Source organism: Lonchura striata, chromosome 37 (genome assembly GCF_050655825.1).
Source record: "Lonchura striata isolate lonStrDom1 chromosome 37, ASM5065582v1, whole genome shotgun sequence".
Classification (NCBI taxonomy): domain Eukaryota; kingdom Metazoa; phylum Chordata; class Aves; order Passeriformes; family Estrildidae; genus Lonchura; species Lonchura striata.
The window spans coordinates 3,722,492-3,746,657 of NC_140739.1; positions in this window are offsets into that span (position 1 = coordinate 3,722,492).

Genomic DNA, 24,166 nt, shown 5'->3' on the forward strand with positions numbered 1-24,166 from the left:
CGCAGGTCCCCTCAGAGCTCCGGGCGTCTCTCCGGACGGCTTTTCCGTGCTCGGGACCTGCAGACCTCCCCCCTCGGGGCTTCCAGCGCAGGCAGTGCTGGGCAGTGCTCGATGCGCTCTCTTAACGTGGCCACGTGCCACCAGCTCACAGCTCCTTGCTCGGGCAGTCCCAAGAGCTCCAAAAGCCCGCTATTCACAGGCGATGGTGCTTGAGGGTAAAATGCCTCGGCAAACTTTAAAGAGATAAGGCTTCTACGTTGCTTAGCAACGACAGCCTGTGCTCAGAGCGAAGAGGAGGCTATCACAGGTAATTACCGTGCATGGAGGTGTCGAAATTCGTGGATTCCTTTTTCTTTCACGTTGGGCGCCAGTTGTGGGATGAGTAAGCTCCTGTTGCACGGTTGGGGTGTAGGGAGGCAGAGATCTCTGAAGCTTGCTCTTGGGGAGAGAGGTTTATTCAAAGATTCAGGAATGCCCAAGCCTCGTGCTCTCAGGCGTAGCACGTGGCTGGGCTTAGGAGGACGGGGGAGGGGAGAGAGAAACGGAGGGTTTAGGAGAGGGGAAGCCCCAGGGAGGAAGGGAGTCCAAGAGAGGAGGAGAGGGCCAAGAGAGGAGAGGGCCAAGAGCGGAGAGGGCCAAGAGAGGGAGGAAGTCCAAGAGGCCGCATGGCTGCTTGGAGCCCCCTTTTCAGGGGCTCCCAGGTGGGCTGGGACAAGGCATGGGCCAATGGGGTTACAGACTCCGATGCTTCAGGGGCAGGTACAGAGGTGCGGGATGAACCACAATCTCTTGCGGGGTGGGATGGAACAGTCCATTTCACTCCAGGATTCATCCAAGGGTAGAAGTGACAATCGGCTAGCTAAGATAACAATCATATCTATCTATCCTCTACAACACCTCACCCTTCTTTTCTTTATAAAATTCTGTGTATTGTTCTCTGTCACCCATCTGCAAGGGCCCTTTGCCAACATGGGGACAGAGGACAGCGTGCATCTAATTTGCACTGGAGCTGCAGCATTCCCCTCCAGGAACTGTTAGGGGAGAACTCAAGCCACAGGCATAATGCTTCTTGGTTACAAATTGAACTTATCTCTAAAAGCAGAAAGCTATTTAACCCTGAGCCCATTTAACCCTTAGAGAAAAACCCAATTTTATAAAACAACCTTTAAGCACTTGATCCCTTGGGGAAAAACTGAACTCCCAGAAAACAATCTGTAAACAGAAAAACTGTTTGTAAACATGAGAAATAATTTGTAAACAAGTAAAGTCCTTATATGAACTGTCCATGAGGCAGGTGATCATTTGTAATGTTGTCTGTGGTTTCCAGTGTCCATATTTTAGGCAGCTGTATTGTACTGTTGTAGGATTTATTGTAAAACATGAGAACAGACTCAGAGGGGAGGAAGGTGTACCCTCAATCCAACCCCTTTCCCCTTTTTTCTTTGTCTAAGAAATAATCATAGGATTAGAACATGGATTTCGAATACTATTAACTTATGCAAAATTTCATCCACGTTTACTGATAATATTTTTCTTTACCAGCCAGGTTCACAGCGAAGAACTTGATTGGGAGATGTTTTGATCAGGACAAGGAACTTGGTTGGGAGACATTTTCTGTATTTCTATTTTTTCTAGTGCAAACCATATACTTTTTTCCCTTTGTTAGAAGTTAGAAATTTTGTTGTTGACTTTAATAGCTGACTTTTAAAATGATGACAAGTGGCAGAATTTCAGTGAAAAAACTTTGCAACTGCAATTTGCTTATGATAAATCGATGTTCTATGTGTACCTCAGTGGATATTCTTTGAATCATACCAGTTTATCTTGAAACAATGCAAGAATAATTACTAGAATATTAAGAAAAGACATGTTAATACACATACTAGGACATCTTTAAGACAATGATTTACTGAAATATGAGTATCAATTTAATATCGATATCCAACTGAGATGGACAAAAACTCTCTAAGGGTTTAAAGTTAGAAAGTGTATGTTTATTGAGACAGCCAGGCAGTACATGGGATAATTCCCTAATGCACACTGCAAAAATCACAGGTATTACAAAGCTTTTTTATTTGCAGAAGTCTTGAATACACAAATATGAATGCATATTCATATCCCTGTCACTTCCTCTGCTCCGTTTCATGTGCTAATTGGCAAAAAGGCAATTAAGCATGTGTAGTTCTGTTCCCTGAAATGAGTTGGGGGTCCATTTTGGGGAGGGGTCTCCAAAATGAAGAAGCAAAATAAGTCTTCCTCGTTCTGACCTTTCTGCCTTTCCCATGCATACGTGACAAATGAATCCTTGCCGTTTTCCTGTGCTTAATGGATCCCTAAAGTATGGGAAGTCTGCAACTGTTTTTGTGCCCCTGAAATCTATCACCAGGAACGGGGCTGGGATGTGACCTGGTGCCTGGACATCAACAGGAGCAGGGCTGGGATGTGCCCTGGTGCCTGGGACATCACCAGGAGCGGGGCTGGCTCTGATGCTCTCCAGTGTCTGGGACATGACACGGGGCGGTGCTGGCTGGGGTTTGTTTGGTGCCTGTGCAATCCCAAGGGCAATGTCACAGCGGGGCAGCTCTCAGTGTCCCCAGCAGGTCACAGTGTCCAGGGCAGCCCGTGCCAGCGGTCACTGCGCACACGGGGCAGGCTGGGCTGGACAGGGGACGGGGCAGAAACGCTGCCCCGGGACTGGGGTCTCCCCCTGCCTCTGGGGCCCAGCCCCTGCTGGGAGCACCTTGGGCAGGGCACGGGGCTGCTGCTGGGCCAGGAGGACAGGCCATGCCCCCTGTCCCCTGCTGCTGGGCCAGGGGGACAGGCCATGCCCCCTGTCCCCTGCCGCTGGGCCAGGGGGACAGGCCGTGCCCCCTGCCAGCTGCCCAGGCCCCTCTGATGCCTGTCCCATGTCCCTGTGGCTCCTGTCTCCTCCATTCCCCACCACCTTCACTCCCTCTGTCAAAGCCCCACTCAACCCCTTCACAGTGACCTCTGGAAAGAAAGAATGAATGAAGGAAAGGAAGTGTTGTCTGTTCACCCTGGCTGGATGTCAGGCACCCACCAAAGCTGCTCTCTCACTCCCCTCCAGAGAAGGACAGGAGGGAGAAAACAGAATGAAGGCTTCATGGGTTGAGCTAAGGACTGCGACAGATCACTCAGCAAATGCCATCATGGGCAACCCATTTTCAAAATTGGAGATATTAATGGAATTTTTGCTATCTGGATCAGGGCAGGATAGTGAGAAGTAAAACAAAGCTTTAAAAACACCTTCTGCCTTTTCCTCCCTCCTTCCCAGCTCTACCTCCCCCCACAGTGGGTGCAGGGAGACAGGGAATGGGGGCTTTGGTCAGTTCATCCCCTGTTGTTTCTCCTGCTGCTTGGGGAGAGGAGTCATTCCCCTGCTGTGCCAGGGGTCCCTTCTGGAGACACTTCTCCATGAACTTCTCCACGGTGAGTTCATCCCACGGACAGCAGTTCTCCACAAGCTGCTGCAGCGTGGCTCGCTCCTCCATGGGCTCACAAGTCCTGGCAGGGCCCTGCTCCAGTGTGGGCTCCTCTCCAGGGGTTTGCAGGTCCCTGCCAGGTCCCTGCTCCAGCACAGGTTTCTCATGGGGTCGCAGCCTCCGCTCAGGCATCCCCCTGCTCCAGCATGGGCTCCTCCAGGCGCTGCAGGTGCATCTCTGCCCTCCGTGCCCTCCATAGGCTGCAGGGCAGGCTGCAGGGCCCAGCTGCCTCCCCAGGGACTGACCAGGGAATCTCAGGGCAATCAGCTCCAGCAGCTGGAGCAGCTCCTGCCCCTCCTGCCCTGCCCTGCCCTGGGGGTGTGCAGAGCTGTTCCCCTCACAGGTCCTCACCCTGTTCCTCCCTGCTCACAGCCACAATTCCAGGATCACCCATTTCCTTAAATCTCTTATTCCAAAGGTGTTACCACCATTTCTAACTGGGCCAGCCTTGTCCAGCAGCCAGTCTGTCCTGGAGCCAGCTGGAATTGACTCTGTGGGACATGGAGGAACAGCTGCTCTCACAGAAGCTGCTCCTAGATCCCCTGCCTTACCAAAACCTGGCCATGCAAACCTGGTATAAGTATGGTAGGGTTTTTATTACCACTATTAATTCTTATTATTTCTATTCTCTCAATTTTTTGCTATTAATGGTACAGTTGTTATTATTATTACTAGTATTTTTAGTCTTTTGGACTCTATATTAATAGTGGCTAGATTAGAACTGGAAACAAAGGTACTTCATTGCAAGTAGCAGTTAGAGTTTTGTCAGCCTCTTGCCCTGCCCTGTTCTCTGTCATTGCTGTGTGTGAAGCTGCTGCTGCCAGGCCTCCCTATTTCCCTGGTTTGAGAAATTCCATGGCATTGCTCACATGTCAGAGTGGGCTTATTCCATTCAAACACATGCTCTTAGCTCTTCGAGTCCCATTGTTGGAAGCTTGTTTTCTAACATTGTTGACTTTCTCAGCTTCTGTTAATATTTGTGATTTTATAACAAAATGTTCTTGGGTGTGATTGTGCAAGATTCTCTAATCAGCTTTCAGTTTGCTCTTGGGTTTCTTACCGGTGTGTCCGAGCTGAAGGCAGCATTTTGGGTGGGAGGCTTCAGTGGGAGCTGGCATTGCCTCGGCAGCAGCTGGTTTTGCAATGTGAGCAGCGCTGACAGAGATTCCGTGCGCTGAATATTCCGCCTGGAGCCGCAGTGCCCGGCTGGAGGGAGCCGCGCCGGGCGCTGCGGGTTGTGCCGGGCCCTGTCACTGCCCTGTGCCTTTCAGGTCCTGCATTGCCTGGACTTGAGTGCATGCAGTGACAGCATCATGGATCTCTTGTCGAGGCACTTGCTGAGTGAGCACACGGAGATGCGCCGCCAGGTTCTGAGAGCCCTCCTCTTGGTCAGGGATAATCCCTCGCTGGTAAGGAGGGGGCAGCAGCTGAAGCCGTGCAGGCAGCGTGGTGCTGGGGAACACAGTTGCTGGTCTTCAGGCACTGGGTCAGCCGCTCCCAGCTCTCCTGCCTCCCACTTCAGCTGCCCGAGGGCTGCGGGACAGGCCTTTGGCCTCTAGGCCCTGTGGCAGCAGGGTGGCCTTTCACACACTTTTGTTCCGCACAGGCCAAAAGAATGCGGAGCCTGACCGAAAGCCTCGGGGAGCTCCTGCAGGAAAATGATACTGATGTGGTCAGGATGAGCATTGTTCTACTTAGTGATTTGTTCCTGGATAATGACACCCCAATACCCAGCCCCATCGCCCTGCAGCTGGCTAAGGTGCTCCTGCCACTCTTTGAACACGTAAGGCTCTGTGCCCTCAGCCACGGCCACTGGCTGCTGCCCAGACACTTGGTGCCCTGTGGAGATGCAGGCCTGCGCCAAGGTGGGCCAGAATCAGCTGATGCCAAGGTCTTGTTTCCTTCCTGTTACACAGGATGACTGGCATGTGCAGTGGATCTCCATGTTTGTATTTCGAGCCTTGCTGTCTGCTGTAGTAGAAGAAGAGAAAAAGCTCCTGATGACACAAGTGTGTCACAGCCTGCTGCCACTCTTCTTCCACTGCCATGATGAGAATCAGAGTGTGGCAGAGGTGAGGACTCACGGGCTGCTGCTGTCGCCCTGGGAGGGGGCTCGGCTGCCTCCTGCCCTGGCGCCTGGCAGGCTGCATCCTCCTCCTGGCCCTGGCACAGGGATGCTGATCCTGGGCTGTGGGGCCATTTCCGTGTCTCTACTGCTCTCCAGGCTTCTTGGGAAACCCTGCTTTGTGTGGCCAAATTCTTAAACAGGAGAGATCTTGAAAAACCTGTAAAGAAGGAGAAACTGTGGAGGTTCATTGAGATCCTGGTAAGGAGGGCCGGGAAGCCGCAGCCCCAGCCTGGAGCAGCCCCTGAGCGCGGTGCTCGGTGTGCGGGCTGGCAGCTGTGCCCCTGCCCGCTGCTGCAGCCCGAGGCCGCGCGGGCTCTGCTCCAGGCTCCTGCGGCCCGAGCCGGGTGCCCATGGAGCCCCGGCCCGGGGGGCTGCGGGGCCAACCCTTCCCTCCTGTCGCTCTCTCCAGCTGGCAGAGGACAGCAGCAGCGTGGCCAAGCACCTGCGCCGGGCCCTGCCCTACCTGCAGAGCCCACAGGAGCCCCTGCGAGAGGCGGCCGTCAGGTTCATGGGTGAGCCACGAGCTGGGCCAGGAGGGCGTGTGGGCACAGGGCTGGCAGAGCCGCTGGCAGGGAGCTGTGCCCTGGGCCTGACAGGCTCTGTGTTCCCAGGGACGGCCGGGCGGTACCTGAGGGGGAGGAAGGAAGAGCTCCATCTCATCTGTGAGGGTGAGTGAGGGCAGCGGGCTGCACGCGAGGGCTGGCGGGGGAGCTGCGAGCCCTGCCCCGGCTGTGGAGGGCTCTGCTCCCTGTGCAGACCAGGGGCAGCGTGGACAGAGCACACAGAGCTTTCAGGGCACCTGGGGGATTCGTGGCCAGCAGCTTTGGGCTGATCCGGCTGGTCCCTGCTCCCTGCTGGCCATAGCCAGAGCCGGCTGGGATGGCCCTGGCACAGGGATCTCCTCGGGTCCCCTCAGATGCGGGAACTGACCATGGCGCTGTTCCTCTCTCTTTCAGCCCTAGAAGACACGGCCAATGACATCAGTGTCGCCGTTGCGAGCCTGGCAGTTCAAACATTGTCTGTCCTCCAGGGAATAGAGAGAGCTCGATATTCCTGCTTCCACAGCCTGCATGATCGGCTCTGCAGGGCATGGAGGAGACGGCCTCGTCTGTCGGGGCTCGGCTGGCTGAGCTGCTGCAGCTCTGCAGAGAGCTGATCCCAGAGGCTCTGTCTGCTGGGGCCACCCGAGCCAGCAGGAATGTTTCGTTTCTTTAGGATTGTTCTTTTCTTCTTTTTGTTTTTCTTTAGCATAGAAATATAGGATGTGTTGTAATAGACAGACTCCCAGGATCTTTCTTTTGCTGCCCAGGCTCTGCAGGGCCTAGGGGAAGAGGGAGAAAAGGGTTCCTGGGCTCAGCAAGCTGCCCAGGCATGCAGGGTTGCAGGGAAAATGGCCAGAAGCCCCTTGGCCTTTGGTGGTTCTGCTGAAGCCTTTGTGCTGCCCACAGAGCAGATGGGCAGGGGCTGGAGCTGTGGGGATCTCTGTGAGAGCGGTGCCTGGAGATGGCCACAAGCCCTGTCCCAGGCAGGAAGCGCCATCCGTGTCCTCCTGCCCGTGTGTTGCTGCCTGGAATGCTGAGGGCTCCCAGGTGCCTCTTGATGGATCAGGTTGGCCAGGCTGGGGGAGACCCTGAGGGGACGGGGCCACGAAGGGATGAGGGGCTGTGGAAGCCCTGACAGGACAAGGCAGTGGGAAGGCACGGGGGGGACGTGTGAGGGAGTGGGTAACGTTGGCTCGGGGAGGAAAGTTGGTTGGAACCAAAGGCACCACTCACCCTCACAAAAATATCACCAAAAGTCCTCACAAAAATATCATCAAAATCCCATAAAAATCCCCCCCAAAACACCCAAAACCCAACTAAAATCTTCCTAAAAAATCCCCCAAAACTCCCCAAAATCCAATAGAAATCGACTCAAAATCCTCACAAAAAATCCCACCAAAAATACCATAAAATTCCCACAAAAATTCCACTGTAGATTCCTTGAAAATGCCAGAAAAAACACACAAAATCCCAGGTAACTCTCCACAAAAATTCCACCCAAAAGCCCACAAAACTCACCCAAAAAAATCCACAAAAAATCACCCCAAGGCTCACAGAAATCCCTCAAAATCCCCATAAAAATCGCCCCCAAAATCCCCTTAAATGCCACACAAAAATCCCACAAAAAGTCCCACTAAATCCCCATGAAAATCCCACAGAATCCACAGAGAAAAATCTGTACAAAAATGCAGCCAAAAATCCCCCAATCACACAAAATCCATACAAAAAATCCCACCAAATCACCCAAAATATCTGACCAAAATTTCCCTAAACCCCCGCAAAATCCACACCAAATCCACTCAAAAAATCCGCGCCAAAATCCCACCAAACCCCTCTCAAATTCCCCTAAAAATGCCCCCAAGTCCTATCACATCCCACCCAAAGTCCGAGGAAATCCACCCAAAAAATCCCCACGAAAACTTCCCTCAAAATCCCAGCCAAACCTCCCAGAAGCAGCCCAAGAATCCCGCAGAGATCGCTGCGAGTGCCCGAATCGCCCGGGACAATCGCCGAGCCATCCCCGCCCGGCCCCGCGCTCCGGCCCCGCTCTCTGTGGGGCCGGGGCCTCTCCCCCCTTGGCTCTGCGCTGGTCCCGTTCGCGCTCCGCTCCCGCTCCCGCCCCACCAGCGCTCCCTGCCCTGGGCCGCGCTGGCCGAGCCCGGCCGGGCGCGCTGGATCCGCTGGGACGGCGCATCCCGGCCCCGGCCCCGGCCCCGCGGGGCTCCCGGGGCAGCTCCGGCCGGGATGCGGCACTGCCGCGGGGCTTTGGGCTTTCCCGGCGCTGCCCGGCGGCTCCCGGGGATCTGCGGCTTCCCGAGGGACTCGGGGAGCTTCCAGAGGGGACCTGGGCTGGCTCCGGGGGGATTTGGGATCACTCCGGGGGGAGCTGGGGACGGCTCGGGGGGTTTGGGGTTGTTCCCGAGGATTTTGGGGGGATCTGGAAGAGGCTCCAGAGGGGATCTGGGGCTTTCTGAGGGATCTGGGGGAATTCTGAGGGGATCTGGGAGAGTTTCAAGAGGGATTTTGGGGTCTTCCAAGGGATTTTCAGAAGTTCGGAGGGATTTGGGGATGCTCCAGAATGGATCTGGGGCAGTTCCAGAAGCAATCAGGGACGTTTTTGAGGGATTTTGGCAAGTCCTAGAAGGAATTCAGGGAATTTCAGCAGGATTTTGGGGTAATTCAGAGGAATTGGGGAGGTTCCAGCAGGGATTTGGGGTCATTCCCAGGGGATTGGGGGGTGGATTTCTGGTGAGATTTCCGTTTCTTCCCCAGATTTCAGGCTTTTTCCCAAGATTTCCTGTTTTTTCAAGAATCTGTGGATTTTTCCCTGAATTTGGGTCTCACTGTGGGGTAGAAGGGGAAGGTTTAGGAGATTCAGGGTGAATTCTTGGGGGCTCCTGGACGGATTTTGGGTGGGTTCCCAATTGAATTTTGTGCTTTTGTCCCAGAATTACAGGATTTTTCCCAAAATTTGGGGATTTTCCTGAAGATTCTGCTATTACCACAGGTTTGTCCCGGAAGGGGAAGCTTTGGCGGGTGGGGGGGGGGGGGGGGGGGGGCGTTAGGGTGAATTTTAGGGATAACTGAGGCTGGATTTGGGTTTTTTCCCAAGGATTTTGGAGTTTTTCCCAGAATTTCAGGATTGTTCCCAAAATCCCAGGACTTCTACTCTGATTTGTCTCTTACCATGGACATTTGGTAGAAGGGGAAGCTTTGGGGCGGTTCCTGGTTGGATTTTGGGGATATTTGAGGCTGCATTTTGAGTTTTCCCCCCAGGAATTCAGGATTTCTCCCAGAATTTCAGGATTTTTTCCCAAAATGTCAGGATTTTCCCAAGGATTTGGGTCTCACCATGGACTTGTCATAGAAGGGGAAGCTTTGGGGGGTTCCTGGTTGGATTTAGGGGTGTTTCCAACTCAATTTCAGGGATTCTTGATGGGATTTTGGGGGGAATCCTGGTTGGGTTTGTTTTTTTTCCTCAGGATTTTGGGTTTTTTCCATGAGAATTCCAGGATTTCACCCAGCATTTCTGTCTTACCATGGGCTTGTCATAGAAAGGGAAGCTTTGGGGTGCTCAGGGTGAATGAATTTGGTGGGATGCCAAGTTGGACTTTGGGGGTATCTGAGGCCAGAGTTTGGCGTTTTTTCCCCAGCATTGCAGTTCTTTCCCCAGTGCCAGAACTCCCCCAGTCGCTGTCTCCCCACGGGTTGGCCGCAGGAGGGGAAGCCCTGCAGGGAGCGCAGGGCGTTGGTGGCGCTGCTCATCTCCCTGAAGGTGAGGAAGGCCTGGCCCCGCAGGCCGAGACTGCGCCGCACCAAAATGTCCAAAATCTGCCCAAACGGCGAGGAAACGGCGCAGAGGGACTTCTCCAGCTCGGGGACACCCAGGGGACAGCCTGAGCCCCTGGGGACAGGCACGGACACTCTCAGAGCCCCCAGGACCCCCCAGCCATCCCCGTCCTCCTTGGTGTCCCGGTTCAGGTGGTTGATGGAGATGCTGGGCTGGGGCCGGGGGTCCTGCACCGCCAGGACCGGGACCCCTCTGTGGGGACAGGGGGGCTTCAGGGGGCGTCTGGGGGGCTGCGACCCCTTCACCCCCTGGCACCCCTTTAGGTGTCCCCAGAGCCCCAAATCCGCCCCAGACCCACCTAAAGCCCCCAAATTACCCTCAGATCCCCCCACTTTACCCCAAAATTGACCCCAGAGCCACCTCAGAACCCCCAGATCCCCCCAGTTCCTCTCACAACTCCGCCAAAGTCCCCTCGGACCCCCGCAATTACCCTCAGATCCCCCTAAACCCAACGGAGAACGCTCCAGAAGCTCTCAAGCTCCCCCCAAAGCTCCCTAAAGCCCCCTCATTCCCCCAAACCCAGCAGACACACGCCTATTTCCTGTCAGTTCCCCCAGAAATCCCCAGTTTCTCCCCGAGCCGCCCCAAACCCCCCGTTCAGTTTCCCCGGCCCCTCCTCAGCCCCTCCTCAGCCGCGCTCCCCTGACAATTTCCCGCCTGCACCGCGCGCGCGGGCTCCTCCAGCCAATAGCGGCGCGCCCCGTGCCGAACCAACCAATCAGCGCGCGGCTGCAGCCAATCAGAGGGAGCCGGGAGCGGCGCCCCTCCCCCGGCGGCCCCGCCCCCCGGGCTCGGGCGGGCCCTGCGGGCGGCGCTGCCAGAGCGGGGGAGGCGCTGGGAGAGGCGGGAGCCGCGGGAGCCGCGGGGGCCGCAACGCTGGGGAGGGGGCTCCGCACAGGGGCCGGGGGCTGGGAGGGGCTGGGGGGGCTGGGGAGGGGTCCTGGGGGGATCGGGGGCCTTTGGGGAGGGATCCGGGGGGAGTTTAGGGAGGGCTCTGGGGGGTCCTGGATGGCTCATGGAGGAGTCCTCGGGGCAGTCTGGGCGTCCTGGAGGGCTCTTGGGTGGGGGATCCTGAGGGGTCCTGGAGGTGTCAGGGAGAGTCTGGGGAGGGGTCTTGGAGCATTGTGGGGGGACCTGGGGGGTGGGGATGGGTCCTGAGAGGGGCCTGGAGGGGGGGTCTTGGGAGGGTCTGGGCGGAGTTGGGGGAGCGGTTTGGGGGGTCCTGGTGGCGTCCTAGGAGGTTTTGGAGGTTTTGGGGAGGGGCTTTGGGGGATCTGGAAGGGTCCCAGAGAGGGTCTGGGGGGGGTTGGGGGTTTTTGGGAGAGGTCCTGGAGGGATCTGGGGAGAGGCTGGGGGGTCCAGAGTTGGGTTTGGGGCGGGGTCTGGAGGGTCCTGGAAGGGTCCTGGGGGGGGTCTTGGGAAGGGTCTCAGGGGTCTCAGGGGGCATCCCGGGCTGGGTGCAATTGGGGTCTGGGGGCTCTCAGGGGGTCCTGGGCCAACTTTGGGGGGGGGCTCTGGGGAAGATTTGGGGTTCCTGGAGGGGGTCCTATGGAGATCTGGGGGTCCCAGGCAGTCCCAGGCTCACCCTGAATGGGGTATGGGGGATTCGGGGGACGGGGGCACAACAGCGGTGATTTTTAGGGGATTTTGGGGCTTTTTAGTGGAATTTTGGGGGCCTTCATGTAGTAAACAGGGCTCGTGCCTTTATTAATGTTCAGCTCTTTATTCAAAAGATCAGCAGAGCAAGGGAGCTCAATACAGAGCTCACCCCCGCTGTTGTAGCTTTTTCCCAGTAGCCAAAGGGCGAGAAGGCTGCAGAGTCTGTCCCTGGAGTCTCCGTGGCACACTGGTAGCTGGAGGTGAAGAGGTGTGCAGTCTGTGTCTGAAGTCCTGGTAGCCGAAGGGTGAGGGCATGTGCAGAGCCTGCTGCCAAAGTGCAGCAGCAGCTGTCCCCTGTCCTTCCCTCCTGGGAACACTAGGAAGAGTTGTTCCTTTGTTCCTGCTTCCCACAGCCCAGTCCAGTCTGGTCCCCTGCAGGCTATGGTGACAGGTCAGACACAGACCAGGGATGTGGTTCCCTTTTCCCCAAGCAGCGCACCCATCCAGCCCCCTCCACTGTGCCCAGCCTTCCACTTAGGGGTGTTTTCATCCCCAAAACCCCCTCCCGTGATTCCACTGGTCTCTCTATTTTGCATCCCAGTCCTAGAATGGTAGTGTGGGCCCAGTCCTAGAATGGTAGTGTGGGTGGGGGTGTAGGTGATTCCCAGGAGCAATTCGCTAATTAATATTTCAATGTCAGTACTTAGCCCAAACCGAAATGTCTCAGCAAGGCTGTTTTGTTCATAATAAATCCCTCCACTATTTCTTTGATCGGGCTTAAGCCCGCATCAACTTACAGTCTCTGGCTTTTGAGGGTTAGCTTCTTTGGGTAATTCTCTTAATTCCTAGCAACTAAGTGAGACTTAATAATATTCTAACTAAAACTTTCTTCAGTTGACCTGCTTGGCTAAAGGACACTTATTAAAGAATTACAAAGTGTTTAAACTTTTACTGTGGTACTTTAACTCAGAAATGGTTATTACTACCTTACTGTATATCAGCTTCTAGCAAGTTTTTTTAAATTAGTTTTAAGTCTTCGGGTCCCCTAATTACCGTCCATATACAAGAGGAGGTGGGTGACCCTGTTGGGTGTGGTCTGGTGTCTGGTGGAGGCAGATCTTTTTCCAACCATTCTGTTCTGCTAGCTGTCAATCCCACCCGCAGCTTGAGCGCAACCACGAGCACGGCGGCCGTGGAGAGGGGTAGTCCTGATGGCCCCGGGCCGGCCCGGAGCCAGGGTAGACCTTTTGTCCCCCGCCACCGCTCACATCCAGGGCACTGCAATGAACCCAGCAGCCCCGGAGCCAGGGTAGACCTGTTGTCCTGGCCACAACACCTTACGGTCACTCAGCATCGGGGTAGACCTGTTGACCCTGGCCATGAAGGTCCTGCCACGAACCAGGTGACCCTGGAGCTGGGTAGACCTGATAACCCTGGGCCGGCGCGGAGTTGGGGATGACCTGATGTCACCCGTCACTGCCCGTGGCACGGGCACCGCCAAGAGCCGGGAGTCCCCAGATCCTGGTAGACCTGATGGCTCCGGAGACGGGTAGACCTGGTTGCCCCAGGCTTGCCTGGAGCAAGAGTAGACCTGCTGCCCCCTGACAACGCTTGCCGCAAGGGTGCCGACCCAGCACCGGCGGCCCTGGAGCCAGGGGAAGCTCACAGCCTCCTTACAGCCCAGAGCCGGACAGCTCTAGCAGCCCCATCCCAGCCCATAAACCGCCCACTTTCAAGACCAACACATATTTTTGTATTTTTCTGGGTTGTATTTCGTTTTTTGGGGTGGTTTTTTGGAGGGCAGGTGAGGTGCAGGGCTTTTGTTTTGGGTTTTCTGGTTTTGTTTTGGATTTTTTGGGTTTTTTTCCTTTGGGTTTTGTGTTTTGTTTTGAGATTTTTTTGGTTTGGGGTTTTATTCAGTTTGTCTTTAGGGTTTTATTCCCCCCCATTTTCTCCTTTCTTGAAAGAATGGCTCTTCTATTTGCCTGGTATGAGAAACTTAGCCGAAAAAGAAATTTTCTTGGCAGATTTTGTTCAGTTTCCTTTATTATGCAGAGCACCCGCAGGCGAGCCGACGGGCAGCCCGTGCCCTGTGCTCGGGTCTCCTGAGGTGCAGAACTGTGGAAACGGCGTCCCCAGTGCCCCCCGCCCCCCGTCCGGGAGCCGACACAGCCCTGCCCCGCAGAAGAGAATGTCAGCGGGGCCAGCGGGGAAGAGAAGCCCGTCCGTGCGGCGGAAATCAGCTCGCAGCCGCCGGCCCCGGTGCGACTCGGCCCGGCCCGCCCCGCCGCCGGCAGCACCGCCGGCAAGCGGGCGGCCGCTTTGGGGCCGGTTCCTTCAGGGCCCGCAGAGGTCTTCGGTCCTCGGAAGGAGCCTGGGGGGCCGCGGGGGCTCGGTGCCGAGGCGCCCGGGGCCGGCACGAAGCCGCCCGCCCTCGGGCCTCGTTGACACAGAGAGAGAGACAGACACAGGGACACACGCCCGGCTCCTCAGACACCACCGCTCCCCACCGCCCCCGCCGCTCCCGCTCGCACGGCCGCACACTCTCGCATCCCCTCTCTCCCCGCCCCTGCCCTGCCCCTGTCCCTGCCCCTGCCCCTGCCCCTGCCCCTGCCCCTGCCCCTGCCCCTGCCCCTGCCCCTGCCCCTGCCCCTGCCCCTGCCCCTGTCTGTCGCGGCCCCCGCCCAGCCATGGTTGGGAGCGCCCCGCCCTGCCCCATCAGACTCCCTGGCACCGCCTGCAGACTTTTGCCGCCCCCGCCCGGTCTCTCCTTGGCCAGTTCGCACAGAGGCAGGGGTAGGAGGGTACTGAAAACTTTCTCTTCATGGCCAACATCAAAAAATGTGAATATGATAAATTGAATCAAGCAAAACCCTTCCCTCTGCTCCTTGTGACATCCCAGCAGCATCTGACATGTCCACCATCTACAAGGCATTGCCATAAAGGCAGGATTTTAGACAAAGGCATAAGAAGAGGTGATAGGTAAAACTTACAATAAGATGCTGAGTAAGGAGTTATTTAAACTTCTGAAAAATTGGGAAACTCCCAAAAGCTCAAAGCATGAAGCCATTTAAAGGAGATGCATTGGAATGACCAGAGAACAGCTGCAGGAGGAAATCTGGGAGCAATGGGAAGGACATACATGCAGCTGCTCTAAATGAAGAGATGTCCTTAGATAGGGCCATTTAACCAGGAGTCCTGGAAACACCCAAAGGAAGCGCGTCATGAAATATTATACTGAATGTTGGTGGCAGAGGTAGAGGGGAAGATGAGTATTTCTTCTCCTGCCATCAGTAGAAGAAAGCAGTAGAGCCAGGAAATTGCTGTTCTGGGTGGGAAAACATTACCATTTCTTCAAAGTTCTCCAGTGAGCCAGATAATAAAGATTTGCTTGTATGTTATGGAACAGAGAGATATTGAAACCTGCTCCCCTTTCCATGAACAGGCATGTTCTACTTGTTGGGCCCCAGTACCCTGAGGTGCTGAGCTGGGATTGGCATATCTAAGAGAGGAGCTGAGGTAGAGCAGAGCACCTTGCAGGCTGAGGTGTCTGCTGGAATTGCATGTCCTCCCCATGCCACAGCTTCCCTGCATTTCCCTCCTCCAGCCTCTGTCCCCAGCACAGCCATGGAGGCTCTTTGGCCTCTTGACTTTTCCTGCAGGCATCAAGAGCAGCTGAGCTCTGCCTTTGGCACAGTCAGCCCTGGCCAGCGCAGGCCATGCTCAGCAATTCCTTGTCTGTGCCCGGACTTGCTGCCAGCCCCGGCAGCGGCTGCGGGGCCCCTTTGTGGCCCTGTGCTGGCCCAGCCATGGTGCCACAGCCCCTGTGCAGCCCAGGCCAGGACAGGAGCATTGGGGCTGGGAACGGCCCCTGTGCCGTGGGGCCCTGGGCAGCCTTGGGGCTCTGTGCCCCATGGCCTCCCTGCTGGGCAGCCTCTGCCAGCTCCTGCAGAGCCCGTGGGGGCTCCTTCTGCTGCCCTGAGCCTGCAGAGCAGGGCAGCGTTGGCTGATGGTCTGAGTCATTCCTAAAGATCCCGTCGGGCTGTCTCAGACACTTGGGGCCAGGGATTCCTTCCAACCTGGGCCACTTTGGGTGGGCACGGGGTGGCCCCAGGGCAGGTGGCAGTGCGTGCAAGGGCCCTTTGTGACACGGTGCAGCATGGTCACTATGGAATGGAACGGGACAGGGATTCCAAGGGCCCTTGGTGACACGGTGCAGCATGGTCACCGTGGAATGGAACGGGACAGGGATTCCAAGGGCCCTTGGTGACACCGTGCAGCATGGTCACCATGGAATGGAACGGGACAGGGATTCCAAGGGCCCTTGGTGACACGCTCTGGCAGAGGTGTTGGCAGTTACAAGTTACAGTTACACTCCACAGTGCTCGGTGCACACGACGAGAGAGGACGCGAGAGAGCGGTGCTGTGAGGAGCCCTCGCACAGCCACTCGTTCCTTGCTGACCCAGAGCTTTCCCGAGGTATTACTCCTGCAGGTGAGCTCGTGGCCAGAGCAGAGCACTTGGTGACCCCTGGCCTTCCCAAGGCAAATCTTCTGCAGCTGCCCTCGAGGGCAGACTGTGGCATTTGCTTTTCACTGTCCTTGACAGGAGTCTCCTGTCCTTGTGGCTGGAGCCCCAAGAGCAGAGTGCAGGACTTGCTGTCCTGTAGCCTTGCCAAGTCTTCACACTTGCAGGTGCCCTCAAGGCACGACTGCAGCACTTGCTGACTTGGACCTTTTCCTTTTCACCTTCTGCAAGCAGCCATGAATCCAGGCAGCGACGTAGAGCTCAGACCTGTGAGCGTGCCCAAGCTGGCCTGGGGGAAGGAGGAGAAAGAAGGCCCTGGAGCTGCCCCAGCACAGCAGCCTGAAGAGCTGGAGCAGTTCCAGCCACGGCAGAAGGGTGAGTGGCAGAGCTGGGCCACAGGGCTGGTGCCTGCAGCCAGCTTGGCCCCATGCCATGCCATGCCATGCCATGCCATGCCATGCCATGCCATGCCATGCCATCCCATCCCCTGGGGCCATGCCCATGGTCAGGATGGAATAGGGGCCGGGCAGACACCCCACAGCCGTGCTCCATGCCCTGGGCCGTCACGGGGCTGTCCCTGCCTGGGCAGCGCAGGGCTGGGCTGTGTTCTCCGGCCTCTCCGGCAGCCCCTCAGCTCGGGCTGCGCTCGCTCTTTCCCAGATGCAGCCCTGGACCAGACACAAGAGCAGGAACGCACCCGTGGCCGCTTCCACAGAACAGCACAGGTACCTGCAGCCATCCCCACCTGGGCTGGGCCTGCTGTCACTGCTCAGCCCAGCAGCACACCTGCAGCACTCCATGGCTTCTTGCTCTTCTCCTACAGCTTGTTTGCAAATTCATCAAGAGAATTCGGCAGGAAGAGAGCAGTGTCATGAGCCCTGGGCTCAGAGCATACTCAGAGCTCCTCGGACATGAGACCAGTGCCGCCCTGCTGGATTTGCTTGTGCAGAGTGGTGTTCCCAGAGCAGAGCAAGTAAGCAGATGTGGCCAGGCTTCAATTGCCCCATGAGTCACATGGCTTCCCAAGCCACTAGTGCTGGCCCCTGTGAGCCTTTGAGGCCATCGCAGTGCGGCGGGAAGGGAAGCACTTCTCTGGGGACCCTGGGAACGCTGATCCCTCTGGCAGCTTTCCAAGTCTCCCTGTGCCTTCTCCAGGTGCCCGGCATGGTGAGATACATCCACCAGTGGCTCATGGCCAATGATTCTGCTGAGCACAGGCTGGACAACGCCCTGCTGTATCTCACAGAAGCGCAGCCAAATGAGGCAGTAATGACACTCCTGCGTGTGGCCCCATCCTGTGACAGGTATGGGGCCCATCTGCCCAGAGGGCTCAGGGCTCACCCCAACCCATCGCCCTGTACAGCCTGGGCCAGGTTTCTGACCAACAGAGAGTCCCAGAGCCCTCTGGCTGCTCCCTTTCCAGGCCCTGGCATGTCAGCCCCAAGCCTGCTGCCATGCTCCCTCGTTGTCCCACAGGGGCCTGTCCCCACAGGGCTGGGCTGCCTGGCTGCTGCTGGAGAGGGGCAGTGGGCAAAGGCAGAGCCGGCAGTCAACCCGGGCCTCTAGAGATGCCCAGACCACGGTGCTGTGTCTGAGATGCCCTGAGACAGAGCTCTAACCCTGCAGAGCTGCCATGGCCATGTGGAAGACCATCATGTGCACACCCTGGACTGCAGAGCTGGCACAGCAGATACTACTGGATGTGCTGGGGAGCTGGCCAGAGCACAGCATGAGCACCTGCGATGGGAACAGAATGACTGTCTTTGCCCTGGCTGTGAGTTTCTGCCAGTGGACTTTGCTGGCCCCAAGGCCACCTGTCCAGCAGCTCTCCATCCTCCTTTCCCCACTGCATCTCCCTGCCTCAGGCACTGGCCTGAAAGCTGGCCTAGGGACAGCTGCAGGGCCACCAGGCCCGCTGCTCCCCCTGTGGCTCTCTGGGCCTCTCCCTGCCACGCTCGGGCCCTGTCCCACGGACACCTTGGCACTGAACGCTGCCTCGGGGGGCTTTGTCCTTTGCAGGCAACTGTGGTGATATGGAAGATCCTTCAGGAGCGCTGTGTCCCAGATATAGTGGATGAGCATTTCCCGCAGTTATTTGTGCATCTGCTCTTCCAAGTGTTCTTCAGCACCAAAGAGATGCCAGAGGAGGTGGATACCTTCTGGAAGGGATGCCAGGAAGAACATGGCCTTGCCAGCAGCCCCAACAGGTGCTCTATCCCAATCCTTCTGTCCCTGCCACATGGCCAGGGCAGGAGCCAGTGCTCCCAGTGTGACCCGGGCTTTGCTCTGCACTCAGGTTTGCAGTGAGGACCCTGAAGTCCCTGCTGTGCCAAATGGACTATGAGGATGTGGTGTTGTCAATGGAGCGCAAGCGTGGCTGGGACACGCTGCTCTGTGCTGACACCCACATTTATGCCGTGGGTCTGCTGGCCAGGTGAGACCCCCTTCTCCCCATTGCTCCCGGCATTTGTGCTCTGTGGCTGGGATATCCCACTCAGTCCCCATGGCCATGGGCCAGAGGGACGAGGGACAGCCAAGCAGACTGGGAAAGGCTGGGAGAGGAGGGTGCCCAGCAGCAGCCACATCTCAAAGGGCCCAGGTCCCCCTGCAGGGTGGGGGGTAAAGACAAGAACTGCATCAGTCTGTCCTGGGAGGGGCTTCCCCCCCCGACTCAGGGTCTTAGTGTCGTAGGAGCGGGCCCCCGGCCAGTAATTATCACTGACTCCATGTATTTCAGAGGTCCGATCAATAATAATTATTATTAAGAAACCCATTGTTCTTATAGATAGTTATGATATAGGTTGATTTAATGTGTTTTCTAGTCTAAACACTATACCATTAGTTACTTAAGAAAGCACATTTTGGTAGACAAATCTCTGTAACATATTCCGAATGTTCACAATGCCAGGTGCAGCATGTTAAGATAAGAATGTTTTTTCATTCTTTCCTCTGATCTTCTCAGACTTTCTCAGGCGATGCCTGGGAAAGTTGTTTGTTTCTCTCTGAGGCCAGAGAGCTGCTGCCACATCTTAGTGCCATTTTCTGCCTTCCAGGGAGATGGGCAAAGAATCCATCGATGAGTGTAAAAGCATCTTAGACTATCTCCTTCAGTTGCTCCGCAAAGAGATGCCATACTGGCACTTCCCTGCCCTGGCATTCCTTGTGGAGGTGAGTCTGAAGGCCGGCGCTGCCTCCCAGCTCTCTGCCCTCTCGTAGCCGCAGCTGCCTGGGATGGTGCCCACGCCCTGCGCTGCTGCCTGGTCCCCGCCCTGTGCGGTTCTGGGCTCCTGCCGGCCGGGTCCCCTGTCACTGCCCTGTGCCTTTCAGGTCCTGCATTGCCTGGACTTGAGTGCATGCAGTGACAGCATCATGGATCTCTTGTCGAGGCACTTGCTGAGTGAGCACACGGAGATGCGCCGCCAGGTTCTGAGAGCCCTCCTCTTGGTCAGGGATAATCCCTCGCTGGTAAGGAGGGGGCAGCAGCTGAAGCCGTGCAGGCAGCGTGGTGCTGGGGAACGCAGTTGCTGGTCTTCAGGCACTGGGTCAGCCGCTCCCAGCTCTCCTGCCTCCCACTTCAGCTGCCCGAGGGCTGCGGGACAGGCCTTTGGCCTCTAGGCCCTGTGGCAGCAGGGTGGCCTTTCACACACTTTTGTTCCGCACAGGCCAAAAGAATGCGGAGCCTGACCGAAAGCCTCGGGGAGCTCCTGCAGGAAAATGATAGTGATGTGGTCAGGATGAGCATTGTTCTACTTAGTGATTTCTTCTTGGATAATGACACCCCAATACCCAGCCCCATCGCCCTGCAGCTGGCTAAGGTGCTCCTGCCACTCTTTGAACACGTAAGGCTCTGTGCCCTCAGCCACGGCCACTGGCTGCTGCCCAGACACTTGGTGCCCTGTGGAGATGAAGGCCTGCGCCAAGGTGGGCCAGAATCAGCTGATGCCAAGGTCTTGTTTCCTTCCTGTTACACAGGATGACTGGCATGTGCAGTGGATCTCCATGTTTGTATTTCGAGCCTTGCTGTCTACTGTAGTGGAAGAAGAGAAAAAGCTCCTGATGACACAAGTGTGTCACAGCCTGCTGCCACTCTTCTTCCACTGCCATGATGAGAATCAGAGTGTGGCAGAGGTGAGGACTCACGGGCTGCTGCTGTCGCCCTGGGAGGGGGCTTGGCTGCCTCCTGCCCTGGCGCCTGGCAGGCTGCATCCTCCTCCTGGCCCTGGCACAGGGATGCTGATCCTGGGCTGCAGGGCCATTTCCGTGTCTCTACTGCTCTCCAGGCTTCTTGGGAAACCCTGCTTTGTGTGGCCAAATTCGTGAACAGGAGAGATCTTGAAAAACCTGTAAAGAAGGAGAAACTGTGGAGGTTCATTGAGATCCTGGTAAGGAGGGCCGGGAAGCCGCAGCCCCAGCCTGGAGCAGCCCCTGAGCGCGGTGCTCGGTGTGCGGGCTGGCAGCTGTGCCCCTGCCCGCTGCTGCAGCCCGAGGCCGCGCGGGCTCTGCTCCAGGCTCCTGCGGCCCGAGCCGGGTGCCCATGGAGCCCCGGCCCGGGGGGCTGCGGGGCCAACCCTTCCCTCCTGTCGCTCTCTCCAGCTGGCAGAGGACAGCAGCAGCGTGGCCGAGCACCTGCGCCGGGCCCTGCCCTACCTGCAGAGCCCACAGGAGCCCCTGCGAGAGGCGGCCGTCAGGTTCATGGGTGAGCCACGAGCCGGGCCAGGAGGGTGTGTGGGCACAGGGCTGGCGGCGCCGCTGGCAGGGAGCTGTGCCGCTGGGCCTGACAGGCTCTGTGTTCCCAGGGACGGCCGGGCGGTACCTGAGGGGGAGGAAGGAAGAGCTCCAGCTCATCTGTGAGGGTGAGTGAGGGCAGCGGGCTGCACGCGAGGGCTGCCGGGGGAGCTGCGAGCCCTGCCCCGGCTGTGGAGGGCTCTGCTCCCTGTGCGGACCAGGGGCAGCGTGGACAGAGCACACAGAGCTTTCAGGGCACCTGGGGGATTCGTGGCCAGCAGCTTTGGGCTGATCCGGCTGGTCCCTGCTCCCTGCTGGCCATAGCCAGAGCCGGCTGGGATGGCCCTGGCACAGGGATCTCCTCGGGTCCCCTCAGATGCGGGAACTGACCATGGCGCTGTTCCTCTCTCTTTCAGCCCTAGAAGACACGGCCAATGACATCAGTGTCGCCGTTGCGAGCCTGGCAGTTCAAACATTGTCTGTCCTCCAGGGAATAGAGAGAGCTCGATATTCCCGCTTCCACAGCCTGCATGATCGGCTCTGCAGGGCATGGAGGAGACGGCCTCGTCTGTCGGGGCTCGGCTGGCTGCGCTGCTGCAGCTCTGCAGAGAGCTGATCCCAGAGGCTCTGTCTGCTGGGGCCACCCGAGCCAGCAGGAATGTTTCGTTTCTTTAGGATTGTTCTTTTCTTCTTTTTGTTTTTCTTTAGCATAGAAATATAGGATGTGTTGTAATAGACAGACTCCCAGGATCTTTCTTTTGCTGCCCAGGCTCTGCAGGGCCTAGGGGAAGAGGGAGAAAAGGGTTCCTGGGCTCAGCAAGCTGCCCAGGCATGCAGGGTTGCAGGGAAAATGGCCAGAAGCCCCTTGGCCTTTGGTGGTTCTGCTGAAGCCTTTGTGCTGCCCACAGAGCAGATGGGCAGGGGCTGGAGCTGTGGGGATCTCTGTGAGAGCGGTGCCTGGAGATGGCCACAAGCCCTGTCCCAGGCAGGAAGCGCCATCCGTGTCCTCCTGCCCGTGTGTTGCTGCCTGGAATGCTGAGGGCTCCCAGGTGCCTCTTGATGGGGCAGGTTGGCCAGGCTGGGGGAGACCCTGAGGGGACGGGGCCACGAAGGGATGAGGGGCTGTGGAAGCCCTGACAGGACAAGGCAGTGGGAAGGCACGGGGGGACGTGTGAGGGAGTGGGTAACGTTGGCTCGGGGAGGAAAGTGGGTTGGAACCAAAGGCACCACTCACCCTCACAAAAATATCACCAAAAGTCCTCACAAAAATATCATCAAAATCCCATAAAAATCCCCCCCAAAACACCCAAAACCCAACTAAAATCTTCCTAAAAAATCCCCCAAAACTCCCCAAAATCCAATAGAAATCGACTCAAAATCCTCACAAAAAATCCCACCAAAAATACCATAAAATTCCCACAAAAATTCCACTGTAGATTCCTTGAAAATGCCAGAAAAACCACACAAAATCCCAGGTAAATCTCCACAAAAATTCCACCCAAAAGCCCACAAAACTCACCCAAAAAAATCCACAAAAAATCACCCCAAGGCTCACAGAAATCCCTCAAAATCCCCATAAAAATCGCCCCCAAAATCCCCTTAAATGCCACACAAAAATCCCACAAAAAGTCCCACTAAATCCCCATGAAAATCCCACAGAATCCACAGAGAAAAATTTGTACAAAAATGCAGCCAAAAATCCCCCAATCACACAAAATCCACACAAAAAATCCCACCAAATCACCCAAAATATCCGATCAAAATTTCCCTAAACCCCCCCAAAATCCACACCAAATACACTCAAAAAATCCGCGCCGAAATCCCACCAAACCCCTCTCAAATTCCCCAAAAAATGCCCCCAAGTCCTATCACATCCCACCCGAAGTGCGAGGAAATCCACCCAAAAAATCCCCACGAAAACTTCCCTCAAAATCCCAGCCAAACCTCCCAGAAGCAGCCCAAGAATCCCGCAGAGATCGCTGCGAGTGCCCGAATCGCCCGGAACAATCGCCGAGCCATCCCCGCCCGGCCCCGCGCTCCGGCCCCGCTCTCTGTGGGGCCGGGGCCTCTCCCCCCTTGGCTCTGCGCTGGTCCCGTTCGCGCTCCGCTCCCGCTCCCGCCCCACCAGCGCTCCCTGCCCTGGGCCGCGCTGGCCGAGCCCGGCCGGGCGCGCTGGATCCGCTGGGACGGCGCATCCCGGCCCCGGCCCCGGCCCCGCGGGGCTCCCGGGGCAGCTCCGGCCGGGATGCGGCACTGCCGCGGGGCTTTGGGCTTTCCCGGCGCTGCCCGGCGGCTCCCGGGGATCTGCGGCTTCCCGAGGGACTCGGGGAGCTTCCAGAGGGGACCTGGGCTGGCTCCGGGGGGATTTGGGATCACTCCGGGGGGAGCTGGGGACGGCTCGGGGGGTTTGGGGTTGTTCCCGAGGATTTTGGGGGGATCTGGAAGAGGCTCCAGAGGGGATCTGGGGCTTTCTGAGGGATCTGGGGGAATTCAGAGGGGATCTGGGAGAGTTTCAAGAGGGATTTTGGGGTCTTCCAAGGGATTTTCAGAAGTTCGGAGGGATTTGGGGATGCTCCAGAATGGATCTGGGGCAGTTCCAGAAGCAATCAGGGACGTTTTTGAGGGATTTTGGCAAGTCCTAGAAGGAATTCAGGGAATTTCAGCAGGATTTTGGGGTAATTCAGAGGAATTGGGGAGGTTCCAGCAGGGATTTGGGGTCATTCCCAGGGGATTGGGGGGTGGATTTCTGGTGAGATTTCCGTTTCTTCCCCAGATTTCAGGCTTTTTCCCAAGATTTCCTGTTTTTTCAAGAATCTGTGGATTTTTCCCTGAATTTGGGTCTCACTGTGGGGTAGAAGGGGAAGGTTTAGGAGATTCAGGGTGAATTCTTGGGGGCTCCTGGACGGATTTTGGGTGGGTTCCCAATTGAATTTTGTGCTTTTGTCCCAGAATTACAGGATTTTTCCCAAAATTTGGGTATTTGCCTGAAGATTCTGCTATTACCACTGGTTTGTCCCGGAAGGGGAAGCTTTGGCGGGTGAGGGGGGGGGGGGGGGGGGGGCGTTAGGGTGAATTTTAGGGATAACTGAGGCTGGATTTGGGTTTTTTCCCAAGGATTTTGGAGTTTTTCCCAGAATTTCAGGATTGTTCCCAAAATCCCAGGACTTCTACTCTGATTTGTCTCTTACCATGGACATTTGGTAGAAGGGGAAGCTTTGGGGCAGTTCCTGGTTGGATTTTGGGGATATTTGAGGCTGCATTTTGAGTTTTTCCCCCAGGAATTCAGGATTTC